This window comes from Myotis myotis, unplaced genomic scaffold (assembly GCF_014108235.1).
Source record: "Myotis myotis isolate mMyoMyo1 unplaced genomic scaffold, mMyoMyo1.p scaffold_m19_p_16, whole genome shotgun sequence".
NCBI lineage: Eukaryota > Metazoa > Chordata > Mammalia > Chiroptera > Vespertilionidae > Myotis > Myotis myotis.
The window spans coordinates 26,739,609-26,757,424 of NW_023416320.1; the positions used below are offsets into that span (position 1 = coordinate 26,739,609).

General features: G+C 49.4%; 1 protein-coding gene across 2 annotated transcripts in view; it reads left to right on the plus strand.

The window, feature by feature from the left end:
* The window catches only part of ZHX2 (zinc fingers and homeoboxes 2), a 122,729-nt gene that overhangs the window by 62,997 nt on the left and 41,916 nt on the right, over positions 1-17,816 (plus strand). Inside the window, exons 2-3 of one of the 2 annotated variants that reach the window (XM_036338195.1) lie at positions 7,854-7,924; positions 13,051-13,218. The gene's annotated coding sequence lies outside the window, so the exon portion shown is untranslated. The remainder of the gene's footprint in view (positions 1-7,853; positions 7,925-13,050; positions 13,219-17,816) is intronic. The other variant, XM_036338194.1, reaches the window with a different exon arrangement.

Consider the following 17,816-nt stretch of genomic DNA (forward strand, 5'->3'; position numbering starts at 1 on the left):
TCCCCCCTTGTAAAATGAGGATAAATCATAATCACCTAACATGGCAGCTGTGAAGATTAAATGAGTCTAATGCATGTAACGTACTTGAGATAGTGCCCAGGATTGACTTGAGTCAGTAAATGAAGTTGTTCATTTTTGGCGATCCTACATGCAAATTTAAAAGAAAAGATTTTTTTATTCACCGCCTTGCACAATTCAACTTTGGCTTTAGGTAGCTGCCAGATCCTTTCCAATCCTTGTGTTCATTGAAGCTGCCTCAAGTTCACTGCTGACTGCAGAGCCCCCCTCCCCCCCCCCCAACACACACTCCATACTCCTGCTTGGAGCAGGGGGCAGGGAAGGGAGAGATGACATCCGTGTCCCTGGTGAGCTGCTCGCCAGCCTGGGACCAGCCACCACATCGTGTTCTTACTCAATTCATGTGACTCGACAAATTTGGAATGTGTTGGAGAGAGATTTTTTCCAGCTATGAGTCAGTATATTTCTGCTCTCAAACACACACACACACACACACACACACACACACACTTTTTTAAAGAAAAAGAGTTTAGCGAGAATCATTTATGAGTGCAAAGTGGAAATCTCTGGAAATTTTATTTTGACCCTGAAGGCAAGTAATACTTAACACATTTAAGAAAGGGTTCAGAACAGGATGCAATAGAGGAAAAACACAGCTAGCTGCCTTTTCCTTCTGTATTCACAGCCACTGTGTTCCACTGGGAGGGTCCAATGTACATGGGTTTACTATTCAGCACCTCCTGGATACCCAGATTTGTGCTAAACATGGGCGGGGAGATAAGAGATGTGTGGAAGCATGGAAGCAGAAACAGCATTTATTAAGCAGCTATTATGTGCCAGATAATCATGGGGGGGCGGGGGAGGACATGTCCCAGGTTGAAAAAGCAGTGTGGAGGGAAATGGGACAATTCTATTCAGACACTCAGGTTCAAACCCCAGGACCCAACTTTTATTCTGTTATTTCATCCCCATCACATCCTGTTTTGTGGATGACAGAACTAAAGCTCAGAGAGGATAAATATTCTGTCTGTGGACACAAAGCTCTTGAGCAGTAGCAACCACGTTCTAAGCTGGGTCAGGCAGTCTCCCTGTGGTAAAGAAATTGTGGTCGAATAAATGTCCCTGGAAGCTATGTAGGAGCTGAGTTTCCCACCAAGGAGGGAGGCAGACACACCCATATGGGGGCATATGTGCGCCCATCCTCACCTGCTACAACTTTCTCGAAGACCAGTCTCTTCAGCCTCCGTCTGCAACTGGCTTTTGAGTCCTGCCCGTTAGGGATTATGAAGAGCTTGATTCTCGTCCAGGTTGATCCTCTCTTTGCTGTTGTTTATTTTAAAGAAAGAAACCACTGCCCGCCCAGAGGGCTTATGTTTCCAGCTCACTTACGTCTCTTTTGCAAGGGCTCATTTTCATAGATTCCCGATCTCCAGGGAGCTGTGTCTTTCCCTCCGAAACATGAGCTGTAATCAAAGGTGCATTCATCCCCGCACATCTGCCAGCAGCCGTGCTGGAGCCAGGGCTCCCGGGGACTGATGGGGGCTCAGGCCAGGTGCCCGGGGAGAATGTTTCCCTATACAAATCAGATTGCCCTGTGGTTGCCCTTTGTAAAGATGGCAGGGGCCCAGGCGTGGCTTCTCAGATTGCTGGAAGACATGAAGGGGGCCTAGGGTAATGGATAGATTCCGCCATCCATTCAACAAATACTTTTGAGGGCCACCATGTGCTGGCAACTACAGACCCAAGACTTCCCATCAGTCCTAGGTAAAGGCCTAACTTCCTGAAAGGACTGCAAGTCCCTACGTCTAGCCTTTGCTCTTTCTCTGGCCTCCTTCCATTGTCGGTGTCCACCTTGGCCCCTCCCACCACAGTCCCACACACCCTTCCTCTGGCTTTCTCAGCTCTTCCCCTCTTGGCTTGTTTCGCTGCTGCTTCTTTCAGGTCCCCCCACACCCACCTGCTGTACTCCCGTGGGCCTGTCTTGGCAATCTTGCCACCATTACATGAGCTTCAGTTAGCGCAATAATATCATTGAAGTCTTTTGTCTCCGACCCCAGTGCAAGGGCAGGGCTCACTTTATCTCCCCAGCGCATGGCCCATAGTCAGTGCCCCCTAAAGAGTTGTTGGAAGGATGAAGAGACAGCAGTGAGCAAAACAGACACAGCCCTGCCAGGTGCTGGGCACATCTCCAGAGTGTTGACTGTACTTGACAATTCTGAGGGGGCAATGTTTGGAAATAAATTCAGATCAATTCTAGAGTAGAGTTCGGTGTTCTCATTCAAGGCGTCAGTCTGCACCCACACACCCCAGGGAGGTTATAAACTCAGCCTCCTCCGTACTCTTTGGGAGTCTTAGTGGAAGAGTAGGTGGGGTTGGTGGGAGAGATGGTCCCAGTTTCCAGCCACTCCAGTCCTGAAGCCAGTGTATAAGCAGCCGTGTCTGGGAAGAATGGAAAGACTGTACTCGATCAGGCCAGAGTTCTAACCCTAGTGCTGGACTTCCTACTCCTCTGACACTGGCCAGTTTATTTGATCACTCCAAGTATCAGGCTTGCCACCTGTAAAATGGGTATATGAATACCTGCTGCTCAGAGTTGATGTGAGAAAGAAAGATAAGACACGAGGACCCAGTCCAGTGCCTGGCACAGAGCGAGCACTCAGGAAGTGGTGGCCATTGTGTTAGTCATTCATTAGTGATTTCTTTTTTAATGTTAGTGATTTTTTTTTTCTGGCTGTTGTTGGTGACTAAGGTAAAACATTTTCTGGAGCAAAGACAGGCAACGTAAGACTACACTCCGGATTGCAGAATGAAGGCTCCCCAGAGTGGCCGTTAGCTTTTCACCTTCTTTTAACTTGACCTTCCTTCCTTTTGTCCAGTCGGACCCAGAGCCCGTCGCTCCCTCCCCGTACTCCACGATTGCTCTCTCGTCAGTGTGAGGCCATCCCCCCAGGACACAGTGACATGCTTACCAAACCCTGAGTTCCTTAGTCATCTGAGAAATGTTTGCTGAATGAACATGGAATGGAATAAACTGTCTAGAAATTTGATAAGCTTAACATGGGCTCAAAGGGAATAACGGGGCCTGCAGGGAGAATCCCACTGGGATTTTGCTCCATATGCCCAGCACTTTCTGGGGACCAGGGGTCCAGAGCCAGGAAGATGGGAAATGTGTGCACATTTAAAGCTGGAAGGGCACTGAAGTGTCCTGTGATTCATTGATAACACTCATCATGAGAGCTGCTGTTTCCCACGTGCGGGACTGTGTTGGGCACCACGACACTGGTCCCTCACGCAGCCCAAGGAGGCAGGTTCTGTTTAGAACCCCACCTGGCTGATGAGGAAACCAAGGTCTCAAGGAGAGAAGTGATCAGTGTGAGGGCACAGATGGTGCCAGAGGACCAGGACCACACTCACCTCAGACATCCCATCTACAAGACCAGTACCCTTTCCCCCACGCTGGTTAGGACCAAGGGTTTAATGGATGGTGCTGGGTTCGAGTGAAAATGGAGAAATAGAATCAATTCAATGGAACTTCCCCAGCTCTGAGAATAATTCACACTGGCCAAGTCACTCTATGTCTCTGTGCTCAAGAAGAAGCGCATAGTCAATTGAGGATAGTTAAGTATTATCAATAACTAGTGGCCCGGTGCATGAAATTCACACACAGGGCGGGAGGTGTCCCTCAACCCAGCCTGCACCCTCTCCAATCTGGGACCCCCTAAGGGATCAGGCCTAAACTGGCAGTCAGACGTCCCTTTCACAATCCAGGACTGCTGTCTCCTAAATGCTCACCTGCCTGCCTGATTGCCCCTAACTGTTTCTGCCTGCCAGCCTGATTGATGCCCAACTGCTCCCCTGCTGGCTCAATCGCCCCCAACTGCCCTCCCCTGCTGGCCCAATCGCCCCTAACTGCCCTCCCCTACCAGCCTGGTCCCCCCCAACTGCCCTCCCCTGCCGGCGATCTTGTGTCGGCCATCTGTGGTGGCCATCTTGTGATGACATGAGGGCATTATGCAAGGGCGTGAGGACTGCCTAGGCTTTTATTAGTATAGATAATAGTAAGTAACATACCTGCTTACATGATTCTAAGCACTTTATAAGTTATCTCCTCAGTCCTACAGGGTAAATCAGGGTTAATTAGGGGAAGAGGGAGGACAGAGCATTGAAGAGAGAGAGAGAGTAGGACATCATAGCTACACAGTGATTTCAAGAAACTTAGCACATGGTGAGCCCAGAACACAGCAGGGGAAGGTGAGATGGAGAGAGATGAGCAGGGGCCCGACCTCGCAGGGCTCGGAGGCTCCTGGGTAAGGAGTGTGGTCTTCATCCTGAGACAGATGAGGCATCTGTTAGCTGCTTCCACCTGTACCCCTCCGTATACACTGTCCTGTCTCACACTCAGTCTGTTATTTGTCTTTCTCCTTTTTCATACTATGAACTCCTAAGGGTAGGGACTGGGTCTTAGTTATTTATGTCTATCTGGTGCTTAGCACAGAAGCAGGTACATAGGGGTACTCAAATGATTGTTAATCAAATATGTAATATAGTTTTTAATATTTAACACTATTAACATGTTCAATATTTAATAACTGTATATATTATACATTATTATGTAGTTATTAGTACCTATAACATTCCCATTGTGTAAGCATTTCCACTATAAAATGATATATGCATTCCTGTAGAAACTTGCATTCAGAAAAATGGAAAAATCATAGCACTTTGGGGGGCAATTGGGGTGCAGCAGAGCCTCACAATTCATGCGACAGTCTAATGAAGCACAGTCCTAGTGATGGTATTGGCACAATTCAAAGGGTATGCTAAAATTTGAATTAAAAAAACAACCACACAGCAATTTAGGACCTGAATAACCATAGGGCTATGTTTTCAAAACCAAAAGGGGGTTGTTGGTGGAGGGGCTCGAGCAGGGTTGAGGCTGCTCGAGGCAGAAGGGGACAGGCATCCCTTCTGGAAGTTCAGGAGGGAGAGCATTTCCAGGTTTGGCCAAAATGTACAGGGAGGCCTGAGCCAGCCCACGGGCTTCGCTCAAAGATCAGGGAGAACTGAGAGCTTCCAAGACAGAGCAGGTGGCCCTGCAGGCCGAAGGCAGGAGCTTGGAGCAAGTGGGTGTCTGCAGCGAGGAGTCCTCTGTCTCTTGCTGTATTCTGCATCCAGCTGTTGTCGCTTGGTGATGCCTATGAACTAGTGCAAGCTCCACATTTTATTGACATCTTTATCTCGTATACCTATGTGCACTCCTTGGTCTTGTAGAAGCAAGTGAAGTAGAACGAACCATATGTAGCATAACCCTGACTCAGGTAAACCAAGAATGCCTGCTGGCCAGTTGACATCCAAAAAGGCACAGTCACACTCCCCATGTGGGCTGCGGGCTGCTTTCCTCTTCGTCCATGAGTCTGTCCAGTAAACTCATTCGGTTAGAATTAGAGCAAGACCATGTCGTTGGGTGACACTGAGCGAGGGCACCATGGACCTGTGATGAGATCTCTTTCCCCATCAGGAGCAGCTGAGCTCACACCTCTGGACTTGGAGTCAGAGGACCTCAACTCCAGCCTGCCCCAAAGCTGTGTGACCGCAGGAAAACCACCTAACCTCTCTGTGCCTCAGTTTTCTCAACGGCAAAACAGTACTAGTGACATTCCCCAAGTCCTTTTAAGGAGCCGATTAGCTAGTGCCATGGTCGGCAAACTGCGGCTCATGAGCCACACGCGGCTCTTTGGCCCCTTGAGTGTGGCTCTTCCACAAAATACCACATGCGGGCGTGCATACAGTGCGATTGAAACTTCGTTGCCCATGTGCAGAAGTCAGTTTTCGGCCTGGGCGAGTCTATTTTGAAGAAGTACTATTGATATTTGGCTCTGTTGACTAATGAGTTTGCCGACCACTGAGCTAGTGGATGAAAAGCTCTTCCTAGACTATAAATGTTTGCAGAGTATTGTCAAGTCAATGCCTAGAATATTCAGGTTTGCTTGTCTCCTGGAGTACTTTCTCCCCCTCGATGGTCAGTTCTAAGGGCAGTGGGTAAGAGAGCTAAACTCCTTGGACCTGAGGTATATTAATCACTGGGATTAAATGCAAAAGCTTGAATTTCCCTGCCGGAAGGAGGCTCAGAACTTTTGTCTGGCCTTTGACAAAAGTGAGGAGTTGGGGAAACCTACCTCCAGTATCCAGGGCCCCCCTCTCTGAGTTCCCTCTAGTACACCCTAGACCAGTGGTTCTCAACCTGTGTGTCGCGACCCTTTGGGGGTCACACGACCCTTTCACAGGGGTCGCCTAAGACCATCGGAAAACACATATATAATTACATATTGTTTTTGTGATTAATCACTATGCTTTAATTATGTTCAATTTGTAACAATGAAATTGGGGGTCACCACAACATGAGGAACTGTATTAAAGGGTCGGGGCATTAGGAAGGTTGAGAACCACTGCCCTAGACCCTCCCTCTCCAGGGCCTGAGACCACCCACCCACCCGTGGCTGAGTGTCCTTCCCACGGCCACTCCCTCCTCACCAGGCCTGCCTGCCCCTTCACCTTCTCATTTTACTTCCCCTCCACAGTGTGGACAGAGGGAACCAGCTTGGGAATCACATGAACTTGGGCTTGAATGGGCTCTACGTCTTACCGGCGCTAAAACCACAGTGGCCACGTTCCTGCTTCTTTCAGCCCATTTCCTCACCTGGGAATGGCCTCGACTTCCTGACTCACTGCCTGACTTACCTCCTTCCATGATTACGAGAACAGATGAGCCCTCTCGGACTTTAATGTGCCCAGGAATCACCTGAGCAGCTTGTGAAAAAGCAGGTTCCGATTCTGCAGGGCTGGGTGGGGCTGAGAACCCGCCTCTCTAACAAGCTCCTGGGTGATGTGAATTGACCCGCACAGCCAGAGTGCTAACATAGATCAGATGTAGAGGGCCTGGCACACAGTGAGCTACTCAGTCAATAGAAGTTATTGCCATTGAGGTGATTCCCCCCCCCCCATCCCCCAAACTTAAAGCGTTCTCCTTTGAGAACAGGGATAGATGAATGGAAAAACCTCTCTTCACCTCTGCATTCTTAGGGCAACAAGAAAAAACAGGTTTTGCTCTAGGTACAGGCTGGGTGTGGGGAGTGAGAGACTGGCTCCCCGCAGCTCACCTGCCCCGCTCACTTGCACCCCTGCCCCTGAGCACACGTGCGCTGCAGGCGGGCCTCTGCCTCTGCAGAAACCTCGGGGCTCAGGCCTCAACTTGCCACGCGGGAGCGCATCCTCCCGGGCGAGTGAGCGGCACACGCCTCGCTCCTCCGGCTCCGGCTCTCCGGGGGAGTTTTCAAAGCACACAGGCTTCGCTTGGCAGGGGCCTGCCAGGATATAAATACCCGTTTGGGCCTTTTGTTTGAAGGCCTGCAGCACCTTTTGGACTTGAGGCCTGCGCACAGGGCTTGCGCCCTCACCCTCATCAGAATAAAACCCCAAAGGGCCCTGGGCTGTGAGGAAGAGACACCAAGCCCTAAACCTAAAGAGATGCCAAGTGAGGCTCCAGACACGCCTCCCACGCAGCCCGCCAGACCCTGCTGGGACTTTGGCTCTCCCAGAGGCCGGCTTCTCAGAAGCTGCTGACTCACCGGGTGAGGGTCTTTTTTCTCTTTCAGCATCGCCACAAAGCCCAGAGATTTTAAGGTTGGTTTACTGAGCTGCTCCATCCTCACCATTTCCTTTGTCTTTATTGTGCCCGTCTCCATCCCAGCCCGCCAATGACACTGTCCTGCCAGAAAAGAGATTGGACACCCAGTGGCTCTGCCCTGCCTTTAATATTGAGTTTCTCTCCTTTGTAGGTCTTGACGCACTGACTGGTCGCAGAGTCAAAGTGTAAAAAGATTCCCAGGATGTAAGCGATACGGGACAGGTGAGTGACTGCGTGTCCGGTGGAGGTCGGGGCCGCGGTTGCACGTCAAGAAGGGAAGGATGAATGGGAGGAGCAGGGGCAGCTCTGAACGTGTTTCCCTCCAGATACACCTGCAAACGGCACAGTGCAAGGAATCCAGGTGTGAGTCCCATGCAACCACTGGGTCCCTGCCAGGCCCTCCCCAGAGGCAAACGGAGCCTGCAGGCTGCCCTCTCTGTGCTGAGACCACAGCGGCTCAGACTCACCCTCCAGAGGGCACATGCATGGAATTGTTTCCAGGGAACGTCTAACCAGGGCTCGGAAGACATTCTTAGAACAGAGAGGGAGCTACCTGGCTCACACCAGTTGGTAAATCACAGCTCTGAGGAGGCAGGACTACAGAGAGGCGAGAAGCCACCTGTGCATGTTTAAGGGCTGTCATTGTCAGGAGGAAGGTGGATAGCTGTCGGCTTAACCTGAGGAAAATTCCCTGGCAAAGGAGGCATGCCAAGGTGAAGCAGGCACCCAGTGTAGGTAGTGAGTTCCCTGTCGCTGGCAGAATTCAAGCGCAGGTTGGAGAAGTATCGATGGGAAGTGTTGAAGTGAGGAGCGGTTTTGAGTAGGGCAGTGTTTGTACGGACCCTGTCCCATGATGACCTGGGAATCCGGGGGTTGGGGGTAGGATGAGGGAGAGGGCTTAGGGAGCGTGGAGGAGGCGAGCTTGTGAGCTCACGCGCACACTCTCTCAGCACCGCCTGTTCTGGGTGGCAGGGTTCTGCTATTAAACTGTTCAGATGCTGCCGGATGAGGTGACCCTCGGGTCTCTCCTAAAATGTGCTGTTCATTGGCCAGGTGTCCCTGGGCCAAGCCAGACGGCTGCACACATCACAGGTATGACCCCAAGCAGCTTAGTCTGTGATGGGGTGGGCATCTCTCCAAGCATGATGGGGTTTAGATCAGGGCCTCTGGGTAGGACCCCCAAAGAGATGTTCCAGCTCGTCGAGAGGTTGGGCCCAGGATCCAGCCCACGCAGACCAGAAGAAACGGCATTGGAAACGCTGTGAGAGGACAGTGGCTGTGGCTGCCCCAGGGGAGTTGGGGCTCTTTGGTAAGACCACTACCACAAACTCGAGGTACCAAGGCTGGGGCCACTACGCCTGAGAACTGCAGCCCTGACCCAGCTGGGGAAATTGCACAGGAGGGACACCCATGGCCAACGGAAGGGTCTGAATGACGAGCACCCACCAGACTTCCTTTGTGCTTTGTGACTGGGCCTTGTTCCCCTGGGCCTGGGTTGGCGGCAGCAGTAAATATTTAGCAAGGGCCCTGAAGGCAGTGAGCCGTGGGAGGCCAGAGTTGGTGTTTTTTTCTTTAAGAAACTGACAGCCTGGATGCGGATGGAGTTTGCCATTTGTTGCACATGGGCGGGACTTTCAGCAGAGTCCTGAGCAGGGGGATGGCCAGGGATGGCTGGAGGCAGGAGGGGGAGGGGAGGGCTGAACAGAGCATTTGAGTCCTGACTTGGTGCTTCCTTGGCAAATCTTCAAGCCGTTGGGCTTTGAAGACAGGAGCCATGTCCTTAATTCACAGGACCTGGCACTTAGTAGGTGCGCAGTAAGTGACTTTCGAATGACTGGAAGGGAAAGTGATGAGGAGGCAGCTCATGGAGGCGACATATGTGTTAAGAAGAGAGTCCCTGAAACTAGGCTGCCCAGGTTCAAATTCTTGTCTCTTCCACTAGCTGTGGCCTTAGGCAAGTGGCTGACCTCTCTGTGCCAGTCTCCTGTCTGTAAAACGATAGAACCTACCACATCAGGTGGCTGTGAGGGTTCAAGTAATTAATTCATGTCAAGCTTCTTGGCCCTGGGCCAGTTTTATGTGGCAGAAGGTGCCCAATAAATATTAGCCCTTATTCTTGTCCTTTGAAAAATCAATGTGGGCAGGCGTCACCCTTACTAAGGGCCTGTGCCCCCTCACTCAGGCCTACTAGGAAAGCATGAAGATGGACAGACAGCTGATGGAGGAGAGAGGCGGGCCATGGAGTGACAGCATCCTCTCCCAGGGACAGCTCAGAGCCAGAGGACAGAGCCCTGGGAAAGCCATAAGAGGTGGGACCAGAAGAAGTAGCTCAATCAGGAACCCTAGGTACAACCATCCCGGATATCACTTGGATGGCATTCACTCAACCCTGCTGGACTAGACATGAAGACCCACTGTAGGCATTTGGTTCTTGCACTGATCTGGGGGGACCTCTTTCCAGCCACACTCAATTCCATAGCAAGGGAGGGGTTCTTTGCTTCTTTCTCCAGGAGCCGTAGCAGACTCCACGTACCTGAGGTGAGCGGGAGAAATAAAGAGAGAAGGGACAGAGGACAGCCCACTCCTCCTACTGTCCGTCTGAAACTTTGCCCTAAGTGCCTTGCCCTAAACCCCATCCCCTGCGACCTCAGAGCCCAGGGTTTGTTGGCCAAGGAAAGATAACACCTGAGTCTAGTGGGCAACAAGACCTGAGTGGGTATTCGATTGTATTTGTCAGACTTTGGGTTACAAGATAGCTGTCTACTTCACATTTTCGGAACTGTAAAACAAAAAGGCAGTCTGTGTAACTGACAAGTCTGAGCTGGTCTGGCTTGGAGCCCGGCTGGATCTAAACAGTGGCAGCAGGCGTCGTTTCTCTCCATCGTTCCACTCAGCTTTCTTCTGTGTGGGCTTCACTCGGGCACGATTCCTTCTCTCAGCACCCCCCTCCCTCTGCTAAAGAGGGCTCTGCTTCCATAGTCATCCTAGCAAATGCCCAGGAATTGAGAGATTCTGGTCACATGTCCACCCCTCAGCCAAGGGCTATGGTTTAGCAGCATCAGAGTGGACATGCAGAGAAGGCCCCTTGTCCTCCAGCCTGTGGATGCCTTTGCTGCAGGTGGCCCTCCCAAGGCTGGTGAGGCCGCTGGTATCATAAACAGTATGCTGTTGATCCTTGAATGACGTGGGGGTCAGGGCCCCAGTCAGGGCTTGTGCGGGAGGCAGCCAATCAATGTGTGTCTCTCACATTGATATGTCTCTCTCTCGCTCTTCCTTCCTCCCTTCCTCCCTCCTTTCCACTCTGCGAAACACAATGGAAAAAATATCCTTGGGAGAGGATTTAAAAAATGACATAGTTGCTTAAACCATACAGATGTATTATATTATCTGACAGTTCTGGAGGTCAGAAGTCTGAGATGGGTCTCCCTGAGCTAAAATCAAAGTGTCAACAAGATGCTTTCCTTTCTGGGGACTCCCAGGGGAATTCATTTCCTTGATTTCCAGCTTCTAGAGGCCGCCTGTGTTTTCTTCTATGGTTTTTTATTGCTTCAGGTCTTGCCTTCAAGTCTTTAAGTCATTCTGAGTTAATTATTGTGTACGGTGGGAAATAGTTCTGTTCTTTTGCATATGGCTGTCCAGTTTTCCCAACGTCATTCATTAAAGACTCTCCTTTCTCAATTGTATATTTTTGGCTCCTTCATTGTAAAATGTTGTCGATCTAGTATGTGTTTATTTCTGAGCTCTCTATGCTGTTCCATGGGCCTGTGTGTCTATGTTTCTGCCTGCACCATGCTGTTTTGATTACTGTAGCTTTGCAATATAGTTTGAAGTTGGGGAGTGGGATGTATCTGGCTTTGTCCTTTTTTCTCAGGATTGCTTTAGGAAGACAAATTCCTGACCCAAGCTTTTCTTTTGTATGTGTCACTGCAACCCACTTTTAGTGGGACAAAAACCCATATATGCATCTCCTTTTACTTTGTTTTCCTTTTTTTTCTTTATTTCCTCATGAGGCAGCTGTCTGGGCCCCAACTATACCCATCTCTAAGCAGCCTGTGAACTAAGAATGGTTTTATATTTTTAAATGGTTGTTGTTGTGTGTGTGTTTTTTAAAAAAAGGATAAAGAACAATACTAGTATGTGATAGAGATTGCATATGACCTGCCAAGCCTAAAATATTTACTATCTGGTCCTTTATAGAAAAAGTTAGCCGACCTCACAAAGAACACCAGCAGTTGAGTCACCAGACCTGGGTTTAGATCTTGCAGTGGCTGGTCAGGGCCTGATTAGACCTTTAGACCTGAGAGCTCTGTGGGGCCCCCCTCAGTGGCAGATTTGTTAACGGTTGTGGTGGCAGCAGCCATGAAGGAAGGGGTAGAGGTGGTGAGCAGATCTCATTGAGCATTTACTCTGGACAAGCACTGAGCTGAGGGCTTCATCATCTCCTTCATCCCCTCACCGCCCTCTGAAGTACGCCCCGGTCTCAACCTGGGATGCGTAGGGAAGCAGAAGTTGCTCAGGGCAGAGGGTCATTGTCTCGCGATGACATAGTGAGAGGAGATGGAGCTGGGATGTGAGCCCACGCGACCGACTCTACACTCTGCTACTTTTCCTCTCTATTGTGGTCGTCCCCTCTCCTTTCAGGCAAAGAAATCTTTGGCCATGCCTTCCCCCAGCTACTTCCCTAACCTCTTTCCCCCAATTCTCTGGCAAAAATGTTTTTCCACCGTAAAAGGGAAAATAAAAAATGGAGGAGCTGTCAGAAAGAGCTCTGAGATGTGGACATCTAAAATTTTAGTTCCAGTATTGATCCAGCCAGCCACCCACCCACCCTACACAACACGGGGAAGTCATGAGAACCCTCGTCCTTGACAGTGGCAACTGGGGCAAACTCAGTCCCTGGGTCCTCCAAATTTAAGGCCACAGGGAAGCTCATTAAATAGCACCCGACACTTGATTAATATGCTGCAATTTGGGCAGCACCAGGCTATTTCAGCACCCCCCCCCCCCCAGTTACCATGACGACATTCTTTTCACAAACAGTTCCTTAATATTTAGGGAAAATTATGCTCCCAGCAGGCGAGCAGAAGAACAACCACACGGCAGAGGGTCTGCAAGGACACTTTTGCACGAAGCCATCAGTGCCCCTGATCCCTGAATGCCATCACCGCCAGGAAACGCACGTGTTCTGGGGGCTGGGAGCCAAGCTGATGCCCGGCCTCTGTCATGCACAGCAATTGAGGGTTGTCACTCCTTTAATGCAGAATGTCACAACAGCTCCGCGTGGATGGGGTAGCGTGATAGCATTATTACACGCTCCTTTGTACACCAATCTACTAATTTCTCCGCAGCTCGCCTGAGGCTGCTGAAAGCCTTCTTTTCTCCTGGTGTCTTGAATCAAGCTGGATTGTGAGACGGCATGGGGAGAGCCCAGACTACATGTGTGCCGGTGTGAGAACGCGCTCGTTTCCTCTTCTAGGCACCATCTGGCCCCACATGATTGAATCAGTAACAAGCAGGTACAGGTACCAAGGGACCCAGTCCTCTGCCCTCAAGGGGATCAATGTTGAGAGAGAAAAGACCAGAGGCAGACAGAATGTTCTGTGGCAGTCTCCACCATTATGATAGCCTGACTGTGTGCTAAGTCCTGCAGAGGCACAAATTGATTATGTATTCCAGATCCCCAATGGGAGAGATGGTTGAATAACTATAATAAAGTGGGAAGAGTGGTATCATGGTGATCCGTTAGCTGTGTGCCCTTGGGTAAGTTATTCAACCTCTCTGTGCCTCAGTTCTCTGATCAGTAAATTGGAGACAATAACAGTATCTATATGACAGCCTAACTGTTGTCATGAAGTTTAAAAGAAATGAAATAAACATATTAAAAAAGCACTAACCCAGTTATCCAAATACTCAAAAAAGTGGACACATAGTAAGTGTTAAATAATTGCTATCTGGGATTGTAGGTTCCCATGGGGCCGTGCACACAATGATAATAATAGCTGACATCTATCACGGGCTTACTATGCTAAGTGTTGGAGTTATATTATCTCATTGAATCTGCACAGCAACCCCGTAATACTTTCATTTTGATTGTCCTTTCCTCTCAGATGAGGAGACTGAAGCTCAGAGGGATTGGGGAACTTGCCCAAAGCCGTGAGGCTAGTAAGGGGGCACAGGAATCCAGTTTGTCCAACAAAACACAAACTGCAAGGAGCACACCGATTGTGCCAGGGGAGGGCACACAGGCGGGCTCTGGGAAGGGCCGTCCATGGGAAGTGGCCATAAGATGCCTTGAAGGTTCCCAGGTCCTCATAGATAGAGGACAGGATTTGAAGCTGGAGGAGCAAACCCAAGTAGGACTCTGAGGAATTTGGGGAAACTACACTTGGAAGAGAACCACAGTCTGATTGACTCTTCCAAAGGCAGGTTCTTGGCATTGAGTAGGAGCTTATCTTAAACAAATAGGACCTGTGTATTTAAAATATACCTTGGGTTTTTATTTAAGGTACTAGAGCAGTGATGGCGAACCTTTTGAGCTCGGCGTGTCAGCATTTTGAAAAACCCTAACTTAACTTTGGTGCCGTGTCATATATAGAAATTTTTTGATATTTGCAACCATAGTAAAACAAAGGCTTATATTTTTGATATTTATTTTATATATTTAAATGCCACTTAACCAAGAAAAATCAACCAAAAAAATGAGTACGCGTGTCATAGGTTCGCCATCACTGTACTAGAGGCTTGGTGCACAAATTCGTGCATGGGTGGGGTCCCTCGTCCTGGCCAGCTATTGGACTGATTGGGGCTGTGGTAGGTTGGCTGGCCTGGAGGAGGGGCCGTGGGAGGTTGGGTGTGGGAGTGCACTGACCACCAGGGGGCAGCTCCTGCATTGAGCATCTGCCCCCTGGTGGTCAGTGCGCATCATAGTGACCGGTTGACCGGTTGTTCGGTCACTTAGGCTTTTATATATATAGATATGGGTTGGAAGAAGATGAGTGAGGCATAAGGGGGGGAGGAAAGCCTTTCGAGTGTTTCATTTCCTTGTACCAGGATTGATTGGAATAACATGAGAACGTCTGTATCAAGTGTGTATGTATATGGAAAATGAAAATACTTTGTGCCAGTATCTCCAAAAGCAAAGAAAGGAAGGTTTGGATTGTGTGGAAATTTTAATTATAATCAAAGCCATAGTGTAGTACATTTCTTAAGGAAGGTTTGAATTGTGTAGCAATTTTAATTATAATCAAAGCCATTGTGTAGTACGTTTCAGCTATTTATTGCCACAACAGTGCTTCGTAACAAACCACCACCCACCTCACTGGTGAACAAGAAGTCTTTAGGTAGCTCACAGTCTGCAATGTTCTGCCTGTCTGGGTTGGTTCACTCCCTGGGGGAGGTGAAAGAGGTCATGTCCGACACTGACTGAAACTGTCTCTTTGCATTCAATGCTGGGTCCTCTGTAAAATGGGAATATGAGGGTTTACCTCTTAGAGTTGTTATGGGGATTGAGTCGTTAGTCTGTATCATGTACATACAACATCTTTTGTTCAACATTTGGTTATAATGTTGATGAGATGCTGCAGGAACTTAACTCCTGTATGTATCCATCAGCCTTCGCTAAAGTTGGTTCCATTATACGTCATTTCACTTAAAGTCGCAGGCCCTATTGACGACGTTAAGCGAGGACACACTGTGCCTAGAACAAACCTAGGAAGTACCTATTGCCATTACTCTGAGCATTTTGATTCATCCCAAATGGAAATGACATAATTTGATCAACGTAGTTTGTGGGCAAAGTATTTACAGGGCCTCAGGGTGGAACCACAAAAGCATTTCCTGTGAAGGAAACGTGTAGAGTCCACTCGGATAGGTGACGTACCCAAGGTCACCCTGCTGGTGCGAGGCCCATGGAGACAGAAGCCAGCTTCCCTGGACCGCAAGATCTCATCCCTTTCTGCTTTTCCAGGCAGCCTGGCTCTCCTGGAAGGGGCTCTATCCCATCCCCAAGTCACCCATTCTACCACCCCACGATTCTCATGACTAGAGAAGTGCCCACCTTCATATATCTAATGGAAACTGCCCCCCTTCCCTCTCCCCCAATCTCCCCAAAACTTCTGCCGGCACACTTGATAGAGCTGTGAGCACAGGTTGGCATTACCATGCAAAAAGGATGCAGTTGGTATCTGAGAACACTTAATTAAGCACTAGGTTTAATTAACTTAAAGTCAATCTCCCTCCCTGCACCCATGCCCCCCTCGAAAAAGAGGGCTGGTGAAGCCTCGTCCCTCACTGGAAGCTCTGATTTTAGCAGTTTGTAATCAGACTCAAATTGCTGGCTTGTTGTCTTAATCTGCCCCTGAGATAGCAGCCATCCCGTGTGATTAATCTTTCCTCCCCGTGGCCACGTTTCAGACGCAGACAGCATGGCACTGCAGTTTGTCATGTTGTGGTTATTGTTCCCTAAAAGGAGGGAATGGAAGTAATAACCTTTCCTTGCATAATTCTCCACACACATGCACATACACACACATGCGTGCACACACACACACGCGTGCACACACACACACACGGGCACGCACACACAGACTCAAGCCTCTTTTTATTTTTCATTCCGAAGCCAGCGATGAGCTTTGCACTTTTGCAACCACTGTGACTGTGGTCCTTTGCCTCCACCCTCAAGGATTTTCATTAATTTTTTAAAAACATTCTTTCTTCATCTCTCTAAAAAATAACAGCCTGCCCCCAATTGCAAAATCAAATGAAATACACAGCACTGGGCCTTGGGGCCCCTCGAATTTCTCCCTTCTCCCCCATGTCCACAGAGACAGCTGTGATGGCCTGCCTCGTCCTGAGGCTGACTGCGGCCACCCTGGACCAGACCCCGTCACCTTTCACCTGGGCCTGAGCGGTCTCCCCATTAACAGCGTTGCTGCTCGCAATTCACCCTTTACTCGGCCTGTTATTTTTTTTAAAAGACAAACCGAATCACATCACTCAGAGGGGATGGAATCATCCCGTAGCTTCTCCCTACAATAGAACTGATACCCAGACTCCTTTCCCTGGCTGCCCAAACCCTAAAAGACCCTGCCCTTCTCCACCTCTCCAACCACAATTCCTACCACCTCCCCCCCCCCCCTTCAATGTGCTCCCGCCCCCTTGGCGCTCAGATGCAACCAGCCGGGCCCACCTTACGGTTTTGCATTTGCTGTTCCCTCCGTGAGTAGTGTTCTATCTTAGCCTGCGTTTCCTGGAAAACAGAGGCTGGTTGCTTTGGCTGTTGTGGCTCAGTTGGTTGAGCTGGTTCAATTCCTGGACATGGCACTTGCCTGGGTTGCAGACTCAATCCCCAGTGGGGGGGGATGCAGGAGGCAGCCGATCGATGTTTCACTCTCACGTTGATGTTTCTCTCTCTCCCTCTCCACCCCCCAAAAAATATTCAAATGGGGGGAAAAAAGGAAATAGAAGCTGGTTTATGAGGGGGCAGGGTGGGGACAGGGACAGATGTGCTGTCCCAAGCAGCAGCAAGAATGAGGGGAAAGGAGTGAGAAAGAGAAAACAATGCTACAAACGCATTGTTCCGCTGGCTGCTTACTTCATGAGAAACTAGCCAGTGGTTCTGAATCATGGGCAATATGCAACATAGTCAGCTATCCCATAATGCAGCAGGTGTTCCCCAAATCCACCACATTATGCAAAACCACACACTACACAGCACCGGCCTTTGGGGGAAATGGGGTTAGGGATACAACACTCAAAAACTTTGTCATGTCACATTAAAAAAATTAACCTAATAAAAGCAGTAGCATAATTTCATACATGTTACACATGCCTTGCAAAAGGACCTGTTTGCTTGAGGAACTGGGTGTCACAGGGGTTGCAGTGGTTGGTGGCTTACTGTGAAAGGGGGTAAAACTGGATAAAAGTTATTAATGCCAGGTGTGGTTAGGTATGGCTCATAACATACAAGGTAAACTGAGGTAGCTGGCCCATGTTTCAGGTGGGAGCCGGTGTGCATTTGGGGTATTTCTGTGCAGCTCAGTTTAGCTGGATAAAGCTGTCTGTGTTCGCCTACGGTTTCTCACGGATGAAATCGGGCACAAGCAAATGCAACATT